The sequence below is a fragment of the Anas acuta genome, chromosome 4, assembly GCF_963932015.1.
Source record: "Anas acuta chromosome 4, bAnaAcu1.1, whole genome shotgun sequence".
Lineage (NCBI taxonomy): Eukaryota > Metazoa > Chordata > Aves > Anseriformes > Anatidae > Anas > Anas acuta.
In genome coordinates this window covers 19,628,021-19,649,080 of record NC_088982.1, presented here as the reverse complement: position 1 = coordinate 19,649,080, position 21,060 = coordinate 19,628,021, and the positions used below count along the sequence as shown (strand labels likewise).

The window sequence follows — 21,060 nt, the reverse complement described above, 5'->3', positions numbered from 1 at the left end:
GTTGTGTTAAACATGATAAATAACAGGTTTTATAAAAGTCTGATGACTGGAAGTGCTTCTGGTAAATTCTCCAGAAGGGTTTAACTTTATGGGTTTAACTTTAAGGGTTTAACTTTATGGGAGCATGTGCAGTTCACAAGTTGTAATGCTTGTGTGGAGTTCTGAAGCTGTTATAACCATACCCACATAAGATTGCATCACAAGTGCAGCTGGACCAGTGCTGCCCCCACTTCAGCTGGACTGTGGTTGTAAAAGTTACAGTTAATCAGTTGCCCTGCTCTGCAACTGAGTTGTAATTGCAGCAGTCATTTTACTCATACGGCAAGCCCTGGGCCAGGACTGGATCCAGCTGGGCTACAGACAGAGGAGGGGAGCCTTGGAGCCTACTGTGCGTTGGTTGTGCTCAGCAGTGCTAATGGGGAAGGAAAGACATCAGTCAGCTGAAGAGAATGTGAGCTTTTCTCCTTGATAATCAACGCCTAAAGCATATGTTCTAGGTGGATGTTGAAGTGAAAGGAAAATCTTTGCATCTTTTTCAGGCAGATCTCAGCATGCCAAAGAAAGCAGCCCTTGAGGGGGTTGAATCCACACATCACAGCATAAGACAGGTGCAGTCAATACACAGAAAAAGGTCACCTTCCTTCAATAGCTTCCACCCCTCTCACAGCAAGTGAGAATCAGCGATGGCCTCTGTCCACTAAATCCTGCATGGTGTTGGAGCGTTAAATCTACAGGCTACCCTTTACTTGCAATGTAATCTAATTCCTTATGATTTGTTGGTGGGATGTAATATAAATACGTTTGCTTATTAGTATGTCACATTTACAGAGCTAGACTGTGCTAGCCATTACTCTTGCAAAGCCTGGAAAACTTTCTGTGGTCACTGACTTGGAAAAACTAAAAAACAATTATGTAAACCATAATAAGTGTAAGGAACAATCTTGAATAGATGGGTATTATTATTTTTAATGAGAACTAGCCATAATCAGTGTTTCTAGATGTATTGACAGATAACAGCTTTTAAATAAGAAAAGCAGAATACACATTATTTAAAATCGTGTATGGAAAAAAAGCATTGTCCACCTATTAGCCAACAGCTTTAAATCTAATTTTGAACAAACTGCAGAGAATGATTAAATGACAAAGTACTTTATTAATGTGTTTTTCTTTTCCATAATGCTACTTTTGTTTGCTGAGCTTGCTGTCTGTAAACAACTTATAATGCTCACTTTTGATTTAAACAGTGCTAACATTTCTGCATTTACTGCAATAATACAGTGTGAGCCATAACACCGTAAAGTAAGACATAAAAGCAATTTGTTCTCTATATGATATTGATTTTTAAATAAATGAGTAGGGTTTGTGCTTATTCCATGCAGAAAGCAAAAACAAAACTAGAATTAATAAAATTACACATACAGCTTTTCCAGACTTTTCTAAAGCTGAGCACTAGTTGTGGAAAAGGTTTGTGGATACATTTTTCAAACCCACAGAATACTATCAGATCTTCACTGAAGTGCTCCAGGAAAGAATAATTCACATTCTTCCTAAAACAGTAACATCTGTTCCTCTAAATAAATACTAACATGACAATTTATGGACAAGGCAAAGTTTAAAAAAATGAATGCTTTATTGCATATAGTTTGCCAATATATGAAGCTTCATCATGAAATTCTATTTTCCTTTCAGTGTTATATTTCCAGACTAACTGTAGCAAAAGTCCTAGAAATCACAGCATCTTTATTTTTTCCTCTGAGCTCACAGGCCCAAAGTACCAAGCATTTTGAGTCAAGAAGCAGCTGTTTCCTGATTATCCAAGCCACAGTTATCTCAGAAAGAATATTGGAGAATTGGTGATCCAATTATTTTTTTTTTCTGACTAGCTCTTCCCTGACTCCCATGTCTGATATTAAGGACAGGCAGAGAGATATTTTTATGGCAGTAATTGTCTTCTCATCTATCACTGATAGAGATATAACTGTAAAATGCCTGGAATATTTCTGCCAGGAAGTTCCAGTTAAAAAAAAAAAAATCCTCAAAATAGGTTTTAAAATTACAGCTAGGTGATAAACAGCTTCCTGGGTTTGGCAAAGGAAAACAAAGAAAACCATATGGATAACTTAATTCACAAAGGGAAAGGGGGAGAAAATACAGTGAAAAGGTCTCAAGGGCTGAGGTAAGGACAGGGAGATCACTCACCAGTCACTATCATGGGCAAAGCAAACTCAGCACAGGGAGATTAGAGAAATTTATTACCTATTACTAACTAGGTAGAGAAGTGAGAAACAAATAAAATAACTGAAAACACCTTCCCCCTCCTCCCTCCCTCTATCCACCCTTTTCCACCTCCTCTCCCCAAGCAGCACAAGGGAATGGGGGCTGCAATCAGTCCCTGGCACTTCATCTCTGTCACTGCTTCACGGTCACTCTCTACCCCTTCTCCACATACAGTCCCTCCCACGGGATGCCATCTTTCCCAAACTGAGCCTGTGTGGGTTTCCCATGGGCAGTAGCTCTTCAAGAATTGCTCCCACAGGGTCCATACCACAGGGTCCATCCCCCAGGAGCAAACTGCTCCAGCACAGGTCCCCCACGGGTGGGCAGCAGCTCCCCCCAGACCTCCTGCTCCTGCATGGGCTCCTCTCCAGGGGCTGCAGCGTGGAGATCTGCTCCATGTGTGACCCATGGGCTGCAGGGGGACAGCCTGCTCCACCAGGGGCCTCTCCACAGGCCACAGGGGAACTGCTGCTGCGTGCCTGGAGCACCTCCTGCCCTCCTTCTGCACTGACCTTGGGGGCTGCAGGGCTGGTTCTCACTCCTCTCTCCCAGCTGCTGTTGCACAGCAGTATTTTCCCTTTCTTAAATCTGCTCTCACAGAGGCACAAACAACATTGCTCACTGGCTTGGCTCTGGGTAGTGGCAGGTCCCTTTGCAACCAGATGAAACTATCCCTTATCTAACATGGGGTAGCTTCTAGGTTTTTCTTGCAGAGACTACCCCATGCAGCCTCCCACCACCAAAACCTTGCCACATAAACCCACTACAGGTGTTTTCTTTTCTTCTATTTGTAAAAATAGCAAATGAGAAAAGATTGTGTTCACCAAACTGAGGAAGATCATATCCCACTTTTTCCCAGAAGCCTATTGATTTGATGTTGTGGGTGACCTGTGTTCATTCCAGCTTCTCAATAACCAGAATTTACTACATTTTTGATTGATGTTACCAACAGAGTGCACAGAGATCTATGCTGGGGTTGCACATTGCTGTCGCTGAAAGAATTATGAACTTCACTCAGAAAAGAGAAGCAGCAATATATTTATTGATGAAAACAGTGATTTAGCAAAGCTTAATCATGAATAAGATGATGATTTAACAAAGCTCTAATGGTAAACGTGACATTAACAAGATCCGTGATGTCAAGGTCACTTGATTATATACTGTATAGGGGACAGGGTCAGACTAAAAGCATCAGAGAGACCCTCACATTGAGTTACAAGGTTCAAAATGAAGTCTCTTTTGTCATCCAAACTCCAAAGAGTCAAGATACAACTGGATCCTATCCCAATCCCAGATTTAATGATTTATGCCTAAAGGATTATATGCACAATCAATCCTTTCTATCACTCAGCTAAGACTACAAAGCTTCAGCATGCTTAGCAAATCACTTGCAAAGTTTCAACAAGCTAGCTATTAGTCACTTACCCAGTATCTGTCAGAGGTAAGGAATCTCTCAACCTCAAGGAGTAACCTTGAGTCATCTCTCTCTTCAAGAAGATCCTGGCACACTGGCACACAGCCTGCAGTACAGGAGAGCTCAATGGGCTGTGGGATGTTCCCTGTTTATGGGGTAAGATGATTGACTATTAGTCATATTTACATTCCAGTCATATATATATATATATATATATGGTTGGTACATGTTTCTATAGCCCTTGGATCTATCTCCCCCAAATCAACTTGGAGCCTGGTTCAATTATCATGACCAGACGTATTCTTCATGTTTGCCTGATGGTTATCATCCATGCAGGGCTATGGGTGAAGGGTTACATCAGGGGTGGCCCAGGTCAGGGGTGGCCCAGGAGAGTACACCACCACAGCTGTTCAATATGGATATGAATATGAAATAAACAGTATGGGGAAAAAAAAAAGGATGAGTAATAAGGTAACATAGATGTTAGACATAAAATTACTCATTACAGTTAAATTTAAAACTGCAAAGAATCAGATCTGAAGATTTTGAATGAATAGACAGATCATGGCAAATCAAATGACTTGACGATAAGTGAAAAGAATTGTTCATGGGGAGAAAATCCTAAGTGTGCCTGTAACAGAATGGTCTCTGAATAAGCTACAACTCAAGAAAGATATCCTGGAGTCACTGTGGATGGCTTTCTGAACTACAGTTTGTAACCACTATAGTTAGCAGTAGTCAAAAAAAAAAAAAAAAAAAAGTAAACAAAGAAAACAAAACTATAGCACCATGTAAATACAGAGTCTATTCATTCCTTGAACAATATATAAGGTTTTAGTTATCCCATAGCAGAAACGAATGGCAAAAAAACTTCCAGGGGATTGGAGGCTTTCTATATGAGAAAAGACTAAGCAAACTAAGATTTTTCAGCTTGGAAAAAGATTTTCTGAAGAAAGGAAGACTTATGATGCCTTGGAAAACTGTTTTATAAGGAAGAAATAGTTACAACAGCAATACATATTACTCCAGTCTTTGAGTCATTAATCGTACACAGAGGGCGAATAGGAAATTATTATGACAGTTTATAGGATATTAAATATAACACTTAGTAATAACAATTAACAATGTATATAATTATAACAATGTAACAATACACTATAACAATTAATTATAGGCACTTTCTACAATTATTACAGCATTATTAAACTGTGGGACTGCACCACACAATGCTGTGAAAGCTGAAAGTTAGTGATTTCCAGAAAGGACTGGAGAAATTCCAGGGCCATCAACAGCTAGTAAACATAATGCTTTTGGTCCAGTATGGGCTGCAGAAGTTCTATTTGTTTGACAGACAATGAGAGAAAACCTAGGAAAGACATTTTATCCTTTGGCTTTTTAAACTCTAAGTATCCAATAATGGTCACTGTCAATGAAAGACCACTCGTCTAATCAGTGAAAGACACTGATCTTCAGTTTGACCCAATATGGCAGTTTTTATATTCTGTTGCCTATAAAGTCCTGTAGGAAATGAAAGCAGACGTGTATTATTAAAGTAGAGATGTATATAGAGAAGAACAATCTGAAAAAAAAAAAAAGAAATAAGAAAGTATAAAGTATCGGTGTTAGAATCAAAAATGTTTTATCAAATTATGTCCTGTAAGTTCAAAGGTTTTACACAACAGGGATGTTTTCATGAAAATCCATCCCATAAATTAACTGCACAGCCAATGTTAGAGTCCCAACCTCTTGTAAAAGACAAAACATGATTTTTAGTGCCTCTGAAAGCATGTAATTTCATTTATGATCTCCTAAAAAGTTGTTCTAGTAGGAAGAAAAAGCTCTAAATTACATTATCTATTTTCTAGCAGGTTATACAGCTGGATCATTTGTTTTTGAAAAACAATGAGTTACATTAATCAATAGATTTTGACTCAGTGTTCCTCCACTCTTTTATTACAGTTGATTGCAGACCATCACTCTTTCCAGAGACAACTCTAAGGCTTGGAGAACATCAGGTGATTTTCCTCTCAGTAAGGATTTTAACTACTCAGGAATAACCTTCAGAATTTTAACTCTATCACAAATCAGGACATACTCTGAACTGTGGTCCAGGCGGTGCCATCTGTTCCACACAGTCCCCTTTACTTGTGCGGAGTGCGAGAGCGACAAAGTCTAGGCTATATGGGAATGCTGAAATTAAACAGTGCCACTGGCTATACTACATCTATGTCAGACAAAATAGCAGTTTGGGCTTGTAATAATAGAATAAAAACCATTCAGTCAAATGTCAGTATTAAATGGTTTTAATTTTTGAAATCTTGATGTTGATCAGGATGATACTTAAAATATTTTGGACCCTTTGAAGCCATCAATTACTTTGTCACTAGTGTCAGTGGGGCCAGGGTTTCACCTCCAATCTCCAGGAAATAAATATTTCTGAAAGGAATTATCCTGAAAGAAAGGAGAGAAAATATTTTGACACAGAGAGGAGATATAATGACTAACTTGGCAATGTTTGCTTATGCATTCTGCTATATGAGAAGTATCTCAGATGTAATCACTTCAAATTATTATTTTGAAGTCATATTTACTGCTGATCTCCTTTCTCAGAATCCTTGACAGTTCTTGTCAATAATACAGAAACCTAATATTTACACAGGATTTATTACAGTCGATGTAGGAACAGAAACAAATCTTAATTGGTTATATAACACTGATTTTCTGTGAAACTTAGACAAGGCAAGTTCTGAGGAACTTGCTCAAAATGACCATCTTTCTCAAGCTTATTTTATTTCTGTATGTTGGAATGATCGCTTTGCTTTCTGTTATGTTGTCTCTATTATTTTCTTACTCTCCTAGCTATGTTGTGACCTTCCCTGCAGAGAATATCTGCATTTCCTTGACTAGTGAAGCCCTAGTTCCTGTACCTAACTCTGTCTACCATGAAGTGATTGAAAACCTGGCCTCATTGCTTCCTGCTGCCAGCCGCACAGCAGGCACTGGTAGGCAGGGCTTCTACACTTGGGGCTTCCTTCTTGTGTTTCATGCAAGCAGCTGTATATTTCCACAGGCATGTTCTTTGCTGTTTGGGAATCTCAAATAAGACTGCTGTTTCTTGAGCCTTACTCTTCCTCTGAGTTATCAAAGTACCTTCAAGTTAATAAAAAGCTGTATTCCAACATTTAAAATAAAAAGGAATGGAGGTCTCTGTTTTAATGTAGAATGCTCAGATTTAGTTGTTTGTGATCTCATGGACATTGCTACAAATTTCAGGCGTATTTTTAAAAGAATACTGTAATTCTGAAAATAAATTTTGCATGTAAAATTGGTACTTATTGGTATAATCTGCCTCTCTCTCTTCGGTATTATGTCTGAAGAAAAAATAAAGAAAAACAGCTTTGATCTGGGTCTCAGATGCCTATATTCATAAGATTTAAATGAAATTGCACTTCTTCTCTCCTTTTCCCTTTGAGGGCACTAGCCCAGTCAGCCCTACTGAAAAGGAAAGGGCTACAAGAAACAGAAAGAGAGGGAAAACAAAAAAGTCTGGGGGGTATCAATGGAACATATGACAGAATTTGGGGGTTACAAAACTGAAAATGAGTTAAAAGGGTGCAGACGGGGACCAGAGGCAGAGCGATCCTGACAACACCCATTGCCCCTGAGGGTGTCTGCAGAGGTATGTCTGTCTGTACGTACAGAGCATGTGTGACTGGGATCTTCCTCTCACTGCAGAAAGGGCATGCACCAGGGGACCCCACAAACCACACCATTAGCACACCTGCACCCACTTCTCTGAGGAGGATCTTCCCAACCAACATCCCCAGTCAGCTCCAGCATGAGATCCAGGAATCCAACCTGCTTCACCAGGATTGACTACTTCTCAAGGGGGAAAGATGGCTTCTTGTCTTGTGTTACTTTACATAGTGTCTAAATACCTTGGCAGAGGGTCTGCCCCTTAGTGCCTTTTCCATTGCTGGTGAATTCATGCCATTTAGATCAATGGGAGTTTTAGATCAATGGAATCTGGATTTTTGTGTATGCTATATCTGTATAGTTAGCAGTGCAGTTGCTGATAGACTTCAGAGCCACTCAGATACTCACAGGTTTCTTCAAAAGTACTTGCCTCTAGATAAACAGAAACACAAAGATTTTCACTGCGCTTTCACACTGTTTCTGACCGCCAGATCCTTTCATGTCCCTCTATGAGAATGCCCAGCTGGAACTCCTTATGGTTTTTGTCTTATGCAGTGCAAAACAGCACAGTCCTCCCAGTTTTAAACCAAGACATTGGGTATTGTATTGCCTATGTCAGCCATGCTTACTCCAGCTGTTTTGATGCAATTTGTTACCTGCAATTTCAAATTTCCTTTCTGGAACATGTAATCAGAGAGAAACATTGGCCAGATGTCATCTTAAAATTGGACTATTCTAGTCTATTAATTGCTGGGTAAAAGGTAAAATACATGAAAACAAAGGTTTAAAACTCCAGAAAGGAGTACAGCATTCCTTTTTTACCTAAAGCTGTAAAGAACTTTCTCAGTGCTGACAGACAGAAAAGCAATCATTAAGCTCAGTCAGTTGGTTATATAGTATTATACCTTGTTTTAAAGCAAGTTGCATGGGTTTTGTCCACAATTTGTCACTTCCCAGCTTGATATTTCACAGATTATACTAACTTTGTCAGAACATATTCTAATTCAGAAAATGACAAGTATAAAAACCTGTGCCCTTGCTGAAAAATTGCATCCAGGCTTAAATCTAGATAATTATACCCCTGAGCGGTAACTGGCATTAGTATTTCTACCTGCAGCTGGTCAGGTTTTGGACTGTGAACACACAAGAAGGACTAATTGCAGCAGTTCTAAATACTGCTACTGTTGTTAGGACATTAGATTGGCATGAGAGAGCTAACCTGTACACTGAGAGCAAAACCAGGTACAGAGATCAGACAGCAAGTCATCCTACTATACTTGATTTCATTGCTTCATATGTACACCAGTCATTTCTTACTGTAAACTCCCACTCAACCCATCCTTCTCAAAACTGTCATTGCAAACTGAGGGACATTTTCAATGAATATCGTAGAATATCCCGAGATGAAAGGGACCTATAAGGATCACCAAGTCCAACTCCCGGCTCTACACAGGACCACCCAAAAAGCAGAGGTCTGAGAGCATTGTCCTAATGCTTCTTAAACTCCATCAGGCTTGGTGCTGTGACCACTGCTCTGGTGAGCCTGTTCCAATGTCTGATGACACCCCCAGTGAAGAACCTTACTTTCTATGTATATTGTACTTAAATCAGAGAATAACCTAATGAGGCTTCTGACTTGCTTTCAGTAAATTACTTCAGACTGATTAAATGTCTTTGTTATAGTTATAAATAGTATTCATAGGACCCTTATTCTCTTCTAATCCTAAACTATGAACAATAGAGATTATCCTCTAGATTAACTGTCCTATATCTGAACCAGAAACAATGCTCACTCAGAATTTAATTCTGGAAAAATGCAGATTCTTATGATTTCATTATGTTAGTTACCATTTGTTCAAATAATAAACGTACACTCTCTGACTTCATGAATAATTTACCTTTTAGAGAAAATAAACATGGCCTGCAATTAGGGAGGGGGACATCACAAGGTCTGATTCATATGCTAATCCAAACTTATACTTGCATAACTCTGTTGAACTCCATGGAGTTACAGTGACTCAGAAATGGAATAACATAATGACAAATTAGGCCCAGCAGAGTTTAAAACGGCCTTCATCTTATTTGAAATTGCATGACTGAAACTCAGTTGAGCTAGATCCCACAAAAAGTCCATAAAGGAGAATCGCAGTGCCACACCCCGAGAACTGTAGGAAAAGAATCTGGGTGAAATTAAGTAATGCAAAAACTCAAAGTTATACCTGTAGGAACTATAATGAATTTACAATATTCATAATATTTGAGATGGAACTGGGAGAGGGAAGGTAAATCTGTAATGTCTAATAATCAACAGTACAGTGTGCCCATGTGGAAAGGCAAAGTTATCTTTCAAAGGTATTATGTGAAATATTGTTGGTAGATAAGAAAGTATTCATGGCATTTATATAAGACACTTCCAAAATTTTCTTTGAGACAGTCTATCACAATTCTGGTCACTCATGTTCAAGAGCAATCACATTCTAGCTGGAATAAGTACAGGGGGTAGCAACCAGTACAATCAGAAGTTTAAGCAGCCTGTGTTACAGGGAACACTAAAAGAATTCTTGGCTTTTTGAATCTCTTAGAAAAAAAGCCAAGAGGGGATATGTTTGCTCTGTGTAAACACATCATAGAGTTAAACATTAGAGACAGAAGAGCTGTTTAAGCTAAAGGAAAAAAGTGTGCAGAAGAGTAAAACAGGTGGTCATGGAAGCAACTCAGATCAAGAATTATTAAAAGTTCTTACCTGTCAGAGGAGAGCATTTCTGAAACAGTTTTACAATAGAGGCCTTGGAGCTCTTCTGCATGGCAGTGGGCTGCAGGACAGGATGTCCCCTTGGGCAGGGACACCTCTCAAGGTCATGCCTGATACAGAGACCCCTTACTCCTTGTGAGAGATTCCTTGCTGTAACAGATCCTTGGTAAGTACTTACTAAATTCTGTAAGCTTCATTAGGATCGTATCTTAGTTTGATTGTGCATGTATAATCCTTGAACCTTTAGACATAAACCATTGATCAAGTCTGGGACTAGGAGTGGATGTAGCCATACCTAGGCTCCTTACCTCTTCAGTTCAAGGAGTTTAGGAAGCAAGAGGATGTACTCTGAACCTCGTGGTTTGACCAGAGGGTCCCCCTGACACGTCTGACTTACCCTGTCCCCTGTGCAGTGAATAAGCATACCTTGCCATCTCCAAACTTAAGTCAATGTCTTATTTACGATTAAGCTTTGTTAGATCATTACATTATATCTGCTGCTTTCTCTCTTACAAGTGAAGTATGCAATTTCATCCACAAAAAGTTCTCACAAGGTTTAAAGTAACCAAGCTGTAGAAGCTACCGTGGGTCACTGTTTCTTACATTGGCAGAACATTAGACACATTACACCTGGAAGATTCAAGTTTGTGTTACCTCATTCCCTTAGCTGGGAGATGGAGAGTAACTGTGCCTCATGAGATACAAACAGTTCGTTCCCACCTGCCAGTTCTTAGTGCTCTCTAGTGCTCAGGCCCTGTGTGGCAGTGGGACAGCAGGGCAAAGGGATGCTCTTTTGGTCTTTCATTTGGAAGCTCTTCTATCTTGCACAAAATGACTCCATAGTTATGGAGCCCTGCAGTTCTCCTTGGAGAAGCAAACCATGCCCCAGTAATGTGAATAATTGCTACAAAGAGCAAGAATCTCTTGACAATTTTTGCTGCTCAGTGCTTCTAATTAAGACAGAGTAAGATGTTGCTGGCCAGAAAGCTTTCCTAGTGGATATTTTAATACTGGCATGACCAGCTAGAGTTGACTATAAGATTGGGGTAGCTACCTTTGAACTTAATTTTTAAAAGTGACACTATGCAGAAAAAACAAGAGTACCTCTGCCCATTTATGAATTTGCCTTTTAGATGGAATGCATTTTAGCTAACTAAATTTGATTCTAAAAGGCAGAGTGCTGGAATTTAAGCCAATTTAAATAAGATTTGCTTCAGTGATTCTAAGGAATCACGTTTTATACAGAAAGGTTTTCAGCATGATAGATGGAATTTTGCACACATTTTAGTAAGCTGCTCAGATTATTGCCTTATATGTTATCAAGATACAGCAGTATATTGTGTTAGCATGCTGTCAAGTTAAATAGAAAATATTCTGGTATTTCTCTTTAACAAACTCTTTCCATGTACATACTTCACTTAGGGAAAGGGGTTAATTGGTTTATGTTCACTGAAATATTTTACAGAAAACAATTCAACTTTATTGCAAAATGAAAACATCTTTTTGGGGAACTTCATGCTAGTGCTATAAGGATTGTCATTATGTTGATCATTCAGTGGTAAATGTGTCTCACTGGAAGTGAGAAAGAAAGTCTATAAAGTCAATATACTGTCATGCCAAATATCTTCCCAAAGCAAGATGGGCTGCCAATTCCTCCTAAAGAAATCTCAAAGGGAATTAAATTATATTCTTTACTACCTAAAAGTCCCTAAACACAGGTTAGAGCAGGTTTTATAAGATGCAGTGCTTGCAATTCTATGCAAGTACATCTAAAAGAGCACCTTGCAATGCTTGCAACTGCCTCACTCTCATCTAAACCACCGAGTGAGCAGTGACAAGTGACCAAGGTGAAAGAGTTCACAACAATAAACTATTAAGTAGCCTTATACAATACCCATTAAAATCAACAGAATTCTTTCCAGGGACTTCAGTAAGAACTGAATTGCATCTTTTAGGAATAATGATAAGGAATAAGGAAATAGGATCTTGTAAGATATAAAGAGGACTGAGGGTGCTGGGGTCTTGTTCTCCTCCTTCCTCCTCCCCCCTTTCGCCCCCCCCCCCAACAGGGCATTTTAGCTTCTGTTTACAATGGCAATTATAGTGGAGAGCATAAAGGAAAACATAAATTTCAAACATGCAAAAGGACAATTTAATTCCTCATCAAGACTAAAGAAATTAAAGGAAATTTTTGGAAGTATGAAAGCAGACGTTATGTTAGGACTTATTCTAGTCATTTAAACATTAGGCTATTTTGTTTATTTGTAAGGGAGCAGGTGAAGCTCCATGACTGCAGCTACTCAGTGATGGAACCACAGACTTCAAGCTCAGGAGGCCAAAATCATTTTGTTATTCACTTTGTTGCTTCAAAGCAAAGTAAGCTATTGTGTATTATTCCTTTGGTGTGAAGTAATTTTTTTTTTTTTTTTTTTTTTGCTGTTACAAGACCATGAGCCAAAGCTGCTAGGAATCCTTTTTAAATTGAACAAGTCACACCAACCTGAACACTCACTGAAGATGTCTATAATCACTAAATACCTTATCAGACCTTCCTTTGTCTTTTTTTCTCCCACTATTTTTCCCAACCAACAACCACTAAGTTTCCCTGTGAAACAAAAATAAAATAATAATTCATTTTTTAAAATTGAATATATATTTGTTTTGAGAAAACACATAAAAAATCTCTCCACATAAAACAGAGTATCATTGACCATTAATCTAAATACTAAGGTGAATATCCAGGAGCCATTTTCCCTTTTCATCATCACTGCCACATCTCCAAGTATATTAGTCGTGTAGTCTCACATTCTTGGACTATTTGCAGTATAAGAAGAAATATTTGCCTAACTCTACCTAGTGGCTTCATCTCAAGAGGACAGAAATGTTGGGTATAAATCGCCTCTGTCCATGGCTGGTGGAAGCCAAAGGAAAAGCACATTTTACTGTCTCCACTGTTCAACCAATAGTACTTCTATTTGGTGTATTGCTCAGGAAACCTCCCATTGCCTCTCTTCTTCCTAGGAGATTTTGAAGACTGTGACAGTCCATAGTCACCCTGGCGTCAGGACAAGAATTTCTCAAAGGGCTGAACAAGAGAGCTATAGAGTGAACATGAAGCACAGGAGGCCTTTACCCCTTCACTGTTTCTTGCTTTGAGAGGAATGAGCTTGTCTATATAGCTAGTATGCTTACTCCTGATTGCAATGAGATCATTAACAGCCTGGTGGCAAATTCAACTTACATATTTTGGAATTATGTCAGTTGTACTGCTCAAGTGATGCTAAAAATAGACAGAAGTTATTATTCATATTAAAGGTGAGCAGACTGATCACAAGAAAATTTTATCAGCTTAGGAACAGTTAACTGCTGAATGACTGTTTTCAGACATCCGCCTATATGAGTCTAAGTTTTCTAAGAAAGCATGCAGTTAAATGCACATCTGTCCTCTCTTGCATTAATGTTCTTCATACGGTGACTATTGGTTGTTTTAAAGCATGCATTATATGAGCATTTCTACTTTTACAACAAGAGATTAGAAATCTGTTCTTTTTTTGAGTCAATTTTTGCAAGAGAAGCATTTTACACTCTGAAGAGTTCTATCTAAATCACTAGAAATATCACAAGCTTCTGTACAACACAAAGATGTTAGAGTGTAATGTAAAATAATTACAATTTGGATAAGGATCAGTGAAGCCAAAATAAGTCAAGTTACTTAGAGGCAATCTTTAGATTGTCTTCAGTACAATGCTTTTATATAATATATTTCAAATTTTACAATGTTTGTAGATAGCTTGTAGATGAAATTGTTCAATATTTTTCAGTAAAACATTTTTCATTTGTATATACGTACCTGCAGAGTAAATGGTTTGGTGATCCCAATTAATTGCTAAACGAAATTAACGCTGTTCAGGCAACTGCAGTTCTACGTTTCTTATGTCTCAGTTGCATTCTGAATTTCTTGTAAAGCACTTCTTTTGAAAATACAATACACACACTGCGAGTTCTTCCCTTCTGAGATATCCATATTCCAATGTAGGCACACGTGATACACAGGAAAAAATTTAGAACTGCATATCACTAGTAAGGGAATCAATGATGAAAGCCTTTCTGAAAGCAAATACATTTCAAGCAGCATTGAAAGGACCCATTTTTGACCTAAGTGGTTAGCCCAAGGGCTATTTCAGGTAGGAGGTGAAGCTGATAATAGTGTCAGATACTTCTTCAGTGTCATCCTGTTTATTTACAAAGAATGCACAAGGTCTGGTTTCCCTGAATGCAGCAGAAATCAAACAGCAGGAGATACAGTTTCTTTGCCCATGGGGTCAAGACTCTTTCTAGCTAGCACTTAGCCCAAAAGATCTTTCTCTAAGCTTTTCACAAAACTACATTCATGATGTTTGTTCTCACTGTGTCCTCAAATGCTTTTCTCTCAACTTCTCTACCTTTTCTCTTGTTTCTCTCAGAGACAGATCCATTCACTTTTACCAAGCAGTGTCACCACAGCGTGCCCATCTAAGAAAAACCCTCTGAAATCATAGGACTTCCCAGTACAAAGATGACATCTGGGCATCTCTATTTCATTTATCCAGTTCTATGTATTCTTTACCTTACACACACACATATTTATTAGTCATGACTATCAGATTGACTAGATTTCACACAACTCATAAGCACACAAATCTCTACACATGAAAAGATGGTTTGTTTCAATCATGCAACATACTTGGAAGTATAAAAAATAAAAAATTATTTTTTAAAAAAGACCGGATTTTATTGCTCTTAGGCAAGTTTGCTGGCATTTAATTACATAGTCTTATTGGGTAAATCCTAAAAGGCTCAACATACAGCTGGCAGGCTTGGAGCAGAGAAAGACGTATTTTTAAATCTTTCCAATATTAAGCTTTTGAAGGAATGATTTCTGACATAATGTAGACAGACAGACAGTACTGCCTAAAACTGCAGAGAGGCCTCCCAGTGCCTTAGAACTAACTCTGCAGCTCCCATGCTGTTACCATGCTCTCAGTAGATTTTCCTTCCCAAATCCCTGTACCTGGTTAAGGCAGCCAGCGCTTTCAGGTACAGTGAGTATAGCTGCTTTTCTTGAACAAAGCTTTCCACTTCCAAAACTGCCACTAAAGTAAACAATATATTTTCAGCAACCATTTACATATAAAATGTAAACTGTATTGATTTTATCTTGACTAATTTGTCTGAAACATATTGCTGTAGGTCCACAGACACTAGAAGAGAATTCAATTAATTGCTTCACCTCTTTCATGTATAAAAGCATAATAGAAAGTAAGTGTATAGGTGTTAATAAAAATGCCTTTTCTGTTTCTGTATGTGTCTGACTTCTTGACTGTTGCACAGCATAGCTGCAATGGACCAGCCAGAGATACAATGTGGAGGACAACTACACAGCATGTGATTTTTATGCTGTCATCCCCAGCTGTCTATTTGCAGTTTTCATTTGCACTGATGCTCACTGCTAAACCAGACACTTATGCTTGAAACAGCATTTTTATGGGCTTTATCTATAGCACCCTCTGAACCAGAAATCATGTGGAGTTTTTATGCAAAGGGTAATTCTTAGCCTATAGCTAGGAACGGTCATACTAAAATGCACACTCCTAAATATTAGTTTGTCAATGGTAAGTGACAAAAACATTAAATGAACTGTTTTGTATTAGTTTGGCCATAATGATTAATTTCTTGCTTGACACAATATTGTGGTTATAGGGCCAAATGTAGAAGATATTGATTTTTTTATTATTTTTTTTAGCTTTTCTTCAGGCCACATGAGTTATATTCACCAGGTTTACTTACCACCATGAGGCTTTCTCTACAAAGCAGTATTGATGATCTCACACCCGGTGAATGACAGCGAGGACTATTAGACAACCAAGCGAAGTTAATTGTCTTTTAGTATGAGCAAAGACTTCAGCATTTACTCTGTAATCTAAAGTCCATTAAAATAGAGCAAATCAAAACACAAATACTATTTTCCTTCCATTTTACCTGTGTGGAATGCTAAAATTATTATGCTCAAATTAATACCACCTTAGCTTCTTTTGCAGAGGTGGTTCTGGGTACAAGCAGCTTAGTAGGAAAGCCAGTTTAAGGACATTTTGTCCCTTTTCTCAGTCACAACCACTCTTTTCCTCCCTTGCCCCATGGTGCACCAGGTACTCCTGGAATGTTGTTTCCCAATTTTATTTCTGCTAGAATAACTATTCTGGAGATGTACAGTAAACTGGATCAGTATCTGACCTGGCATGAAATAACCCACCTTTCTGCTGTTCTAACCAGAAGACTAGCCCTAATGCTGCCAGGTAGATGATTTTGGAGCAATGTAGGGGTAGGTACCAAAGACTCTTTAAGACTCCTCTTAAAACACCTGTACCAAGGCTTAATTGTCTCCTCTTTAGAGCAGCCTTCAGAAATTAAAGGAAATCATTCTGCTGACAGCCAGGAACCTGGTCTGCAAATAGGTATGGCTTCAGTAAATTGGTAAATACATATCTTTTTTTTCTGATGAAAACACTTTCATCAGAGTAAAGATTTAATCATTTGCATTTCTTACGTTGCTCTGTAGACTGTTACTCTCTATCCATAAATATAGGTTGTGTCTTTGTACTTTTGTTTTGCTTTTTCTGTTTTCCTAAAGGAAAGGAATTGGATATTGCAAATGCAATATATGTGATATATCACATTTAACTCTGTCTAGTTATCTGCCTATTCTTCCCCTATCCTTCATAATATTTGAACCCTTCTCTCTGTATTCAGCTACGTATTAAAGAGAAGTATCAATGATAATTATGTTCCTTCAAATATTGTGAAAATCAGAAGTTAGAGAGAAGAGTAGGGTTTAAACTGCTGTCCTGCTGAGAGAAAGGCGAACAGATTTCTGCCAGTATACACTCCATTTGGCTGCCGCTTTCCAGCCAGTCAGCAAGTGCAGCCTGGCTGGCTGATCAGTGCGCAGATAGTTCCAGACTAGGCACAGCATTGCTGTCTCTTGCTTGTAAGGGATATCATAGATGACATGAAAGAGAACTCAGCTGGAAAAGGTTAGAGACAGATGACACAAATTATAAGAGAAAACACTTCATGAGTTCAGCTGTTTGTGGAGCAGCCAATAATCTTGGACCATATGAATTACTTCATGCAAGTATGTTTCATAAAATAATCTATTTTCTGCATATTAATTATTGGGCAAGGTGAAGTTCACATGGTAGAAGAGAAATGTTAACATTATGAAGACTGAAACTTTTCAGCCATAGCAAAGTTACATTGTAGAATATGATTAAGTTGGACATTTTGTCCTGTTTCTCCTGCTTTTTTGCCTTTTTTCCTGACTTGGAAAGTTCTACTCTTTGCTCAGCTGCTGCTGCATTTTTATTCTCTCAGACATTTTGTAGGTCACAAGGGTATCATTCTGACTGAGATGTGGTCAGAGAGAATAAGAAAAAAATCGATTTTGGAAAACCTCTGTTAGCACTCTTTCATGAACATTTTTGTTATATCCATTGTGAGCTTTTAAAAGACTGAACCTGTGAATTTGCTATTGCCATGTCTTTGTATGATTTTTGTAGGCTTATAAGCTGAAAAAGAGCAGCACAGCACAGAAAACACCCCAGTCTTCATGTGCACCGGGACAGATTCCTTTTTGTATTAGATTGTAGTTTAATATTCTGTGCACAGGCATGCAGAACTTCTTGCTGGGCACTGAATTATACGGAGAACTGTAGATCTGCAAACAGGAAGCTAAGCTTAGAAAGGATAATATATTAAAAGTGCCAGTGAAAAGCTGCTCTGCTTTCTATGTTCTTTAACTCCCCCTAAAAGTCCTCTGACTCTTTCTAGATCTACAGGAAGATATGTGGTACAAATGCACTGAAAGGTAAAGTTTTTTCAAAGACATGAAAACTACTGGTCCTATCTATCTGCCAAGCTTTTATATGGTTCCCTTCACCATAACACCTTGGAATTTCCACTGATTAGGTATGAAAAATCAATGCAAGAGATGAATTAAGTACATCTGAGTGTTTGTGCAAGACCAAAAAGCCTTTCAATTCACAATCTCTGCACTGTTTTTAAGTTTCATTCCACAGCAGCAGAGTGGAGGAAAAAAGTAAGGACTTGTGATTAGATAAACCCCTTTTAATTTTTCCATCCTCTCTTAGCCAGATGGAAACACATGGACAATTGGTTTACAGAGATCTTTATCCTCTCTCCTTCATTAGCACCACAGGGAAGTTTCTATAGTGGGTAATGCACTTACTGACATGGTTTCAACAATTTAATCACCCAGAAGCCTCTCTGTAAGGTCAATGTTCTCTACATTTGTTCCAACTCATTTACTGAGTAGAAAGGTGAACTTTTTCATTCCAGGTATGTCATTATGGAAATCATGTTAATGAATCAAGACACTGGAGGGCATATGTATCTCTGTTAGTGCAAGATTAATGGAGACTTTATCAAGGAGGATTCAGTCTTAGAGTCTTCTGGTAAATCCATGTCTGAAGTTTAACTGTACATTAGTAATCAGGACTTTGAACTGGCTTATCAGCTTCAATCTCAGGGCAACTCAAAACATTTTACAAACATCAATACTGTACACACAAGGAACAGTTACTTCTATTACTGAAACACAACCTGAGGGCACAAAGAAGCTGTCTCACATAGTACCACATAGTAAACTGGGATGGAGGTCAGGACACACACATTAAGAATCCTATTCCTGCCAGAAAGATCTTTTGGTTAACAGCTGTTTAAAATATATATATTTTATGTGTGTGTCTGTGTATGTATATATATACATATATATACATATATGTACATACACAGACAAAAATAATAAATAAAATATAAGACAATTAAATTTATATATGTATGTGTGTATGTAATATATTTGTTTTGAAGTTCCCTGGCATAGAATCTCTTTATTGTTTTATGACTGCAGAGTCAATCAAACAATAAAGTCAGCATGTTGTCAAAATGCAAATGTTCACATGGTATTCTCTAAAAATATGCTGTAGAAATTATTCTGATTCCAGAAAAAGTAATGAAAATTATTTCATGATATAATCAGCTTTCCTCGTCATGAAAGCTTCCAGACACCAAACAGAATCATAAGAAAATGGACGGAAAAGTGTAATAAATTGTAATCTGGAATTAGTGGGAAGTGACAGTTCTAGTTCTTTCCATGCTAAGTATCATTACTTCTTGTTCTTTCATGATTCAAAAGTCTAAAGGAGAGAAAAGAAAGCACAGGTGCACTGAATATAGAAATTCTTTATGGCTGAAAAAGATGGATAATTTCCTTACTTCTAAGATAGCTTCAGGTCATAATGTGATTTTAGGCTCTACTTCCATCTCTGTTTTAGAGAACAATTTGAATACATTTGCAATTAACAGGAAGCTATATTCTAAAAAGACATGGTTCGTCTAATACAACCTAATCTTACTTTTTATTAATAGAATTCAACATAGTGCTATTTGGAATTAACCTTGGTTCTTCCCTTTCCTTTACCACTGTATTAACAAAAATTGGTAAAATCAGACTGACACCCGTTAAGAGTTCAAGAGCTTAGGAAAAAATACACTCTGCTGACCTTTTCATTTTAAATCTTTTCACAACAAAAGAAATATAATCAGTTTTAAAAGCTTTCCATATCCAGAAATTCTGCTCCTTTCAGTATTTTTTCCTTTTTTTTTTTCCTTTAAAAGCTTTGGAGACAAAAAAGATTTAAAGTTTGATATTTGCTGTAGTCTCAAATAATGAAAATAATCAGGGAGATCAATATAAAAATGTAGGTGATGTCCAAAGACCACCTGCATGTCACATTCTGCTTAGATGTATTTGTGTATGACTGTAACTGTCTTTGGACAAAAGAAAGAGAAAACATTTTGATCTTTTCTGTAGTACAGCATTAGATCATATGTAGTGGATCTAATGAAAGAAATAGGAGGCCTCTCCTAATAATTACTGCTGTATCAATTTTGTTTCTAAATGTTTAAAAATACAACTATTATAATAAAAGTTTACCAGAAAGTGACTCAAATTCTCTAATCCCGACAGAAACCTGAATCTATGATAGCTGTGCCTGAAAAAATAGAAAACAAAGGCAAGGTATGCACCTGTTCTGCCATATAAATGTACCTCTGTTCTCTGGGGTTGGTGACAGCTGCTGCTAATATACGTATTCTAGCCAGGGCTATCCTAAAACACAAATGCCAGGAGGACCATTTACCATTTTAGGATATTCAGTATTTCCCAAAGAACTGTCTGCCCTTGTTCCTCTTTCAGGAATTCCAACTGTTTCTCCCCATAGTAATAATGTACTGAATGGTGAAGGATATATATTTTTATCAGATTGCCAGAACTCAGGATGTAACATAAGTACAGGTTCCTCTGCATCTTAGCAATCACAGATCCTTTGTTCCTCTGCTAAATTATGTGAATCATGCACATACAGAAGCAGAATGATCTATTTTTGCCTGGAGGACTCAAGTAATCTAGTTAGTTGCACATAGAGTGGTACAATGAAAAGAAGGAATCCTAGGGTGAATGTCAATGAAAGGTTAAATCTGACAAGTCTGGCATGCTTTGCACAAGGTAAGTGAAATAGTTTCCTTGAAGTACAGCAAGCTCGTGTTCAATGGCTTTGTCTTCATCTATCTACTGCTGTGAAGAAACAGCTGCCAGGGACCACTCACATCTGTGTGTGATCACAAAATCACGGAATGGCTGAGGTTGGAATGGACCCTCTGGAGTTCAGCTGGTCCAAACCCCCTACTTAAGCAGGACCACCCACAACAGACTGCCCAGGACTGACACTGACAGTGTCAAGTGCAGCCCCTGATATCAATAGCCTTCTTTTCTGCAAGGGTACGCTGCTGGCTCATGCACTGTAGG

The 21,060-nt window shown here is 38.0% G+C and overlaps 1 long non-coding RNA gene across 2 annotated transcripts; it reads right to left on the bottom strand.

The window, feature by feature from the left end:
* Nucleotides 1-6,041: 6,041 nt before the first annotated feature.
* LOC137855281 (uncharacterized) lies at nucleotides 6,042-16,546 on the bottom strand. Of its 2 annotated transcripts, none has more exons than XR_011095668.1 (3): nucleotides 16,429-16,546; nucleotides 15,966-16,098; nucleotides 6,042-6,142 (listed from the first exon to the last, which is right to left on the bottom strand). It is a non-coding gene; the product is annotated as an uncharacterized lncRNA (long non-coding RNA). The 2 variants fall into 2 exon arrangements; XR_011095669.1 differs by lacking the exon at nucleotides 6,042-6,142 and adding an exon at nucleotides 7,676-7,819.
* Between the last annotated feature and the right edge of the window lie 4,514 nt (nucleotides 16,547-21,060).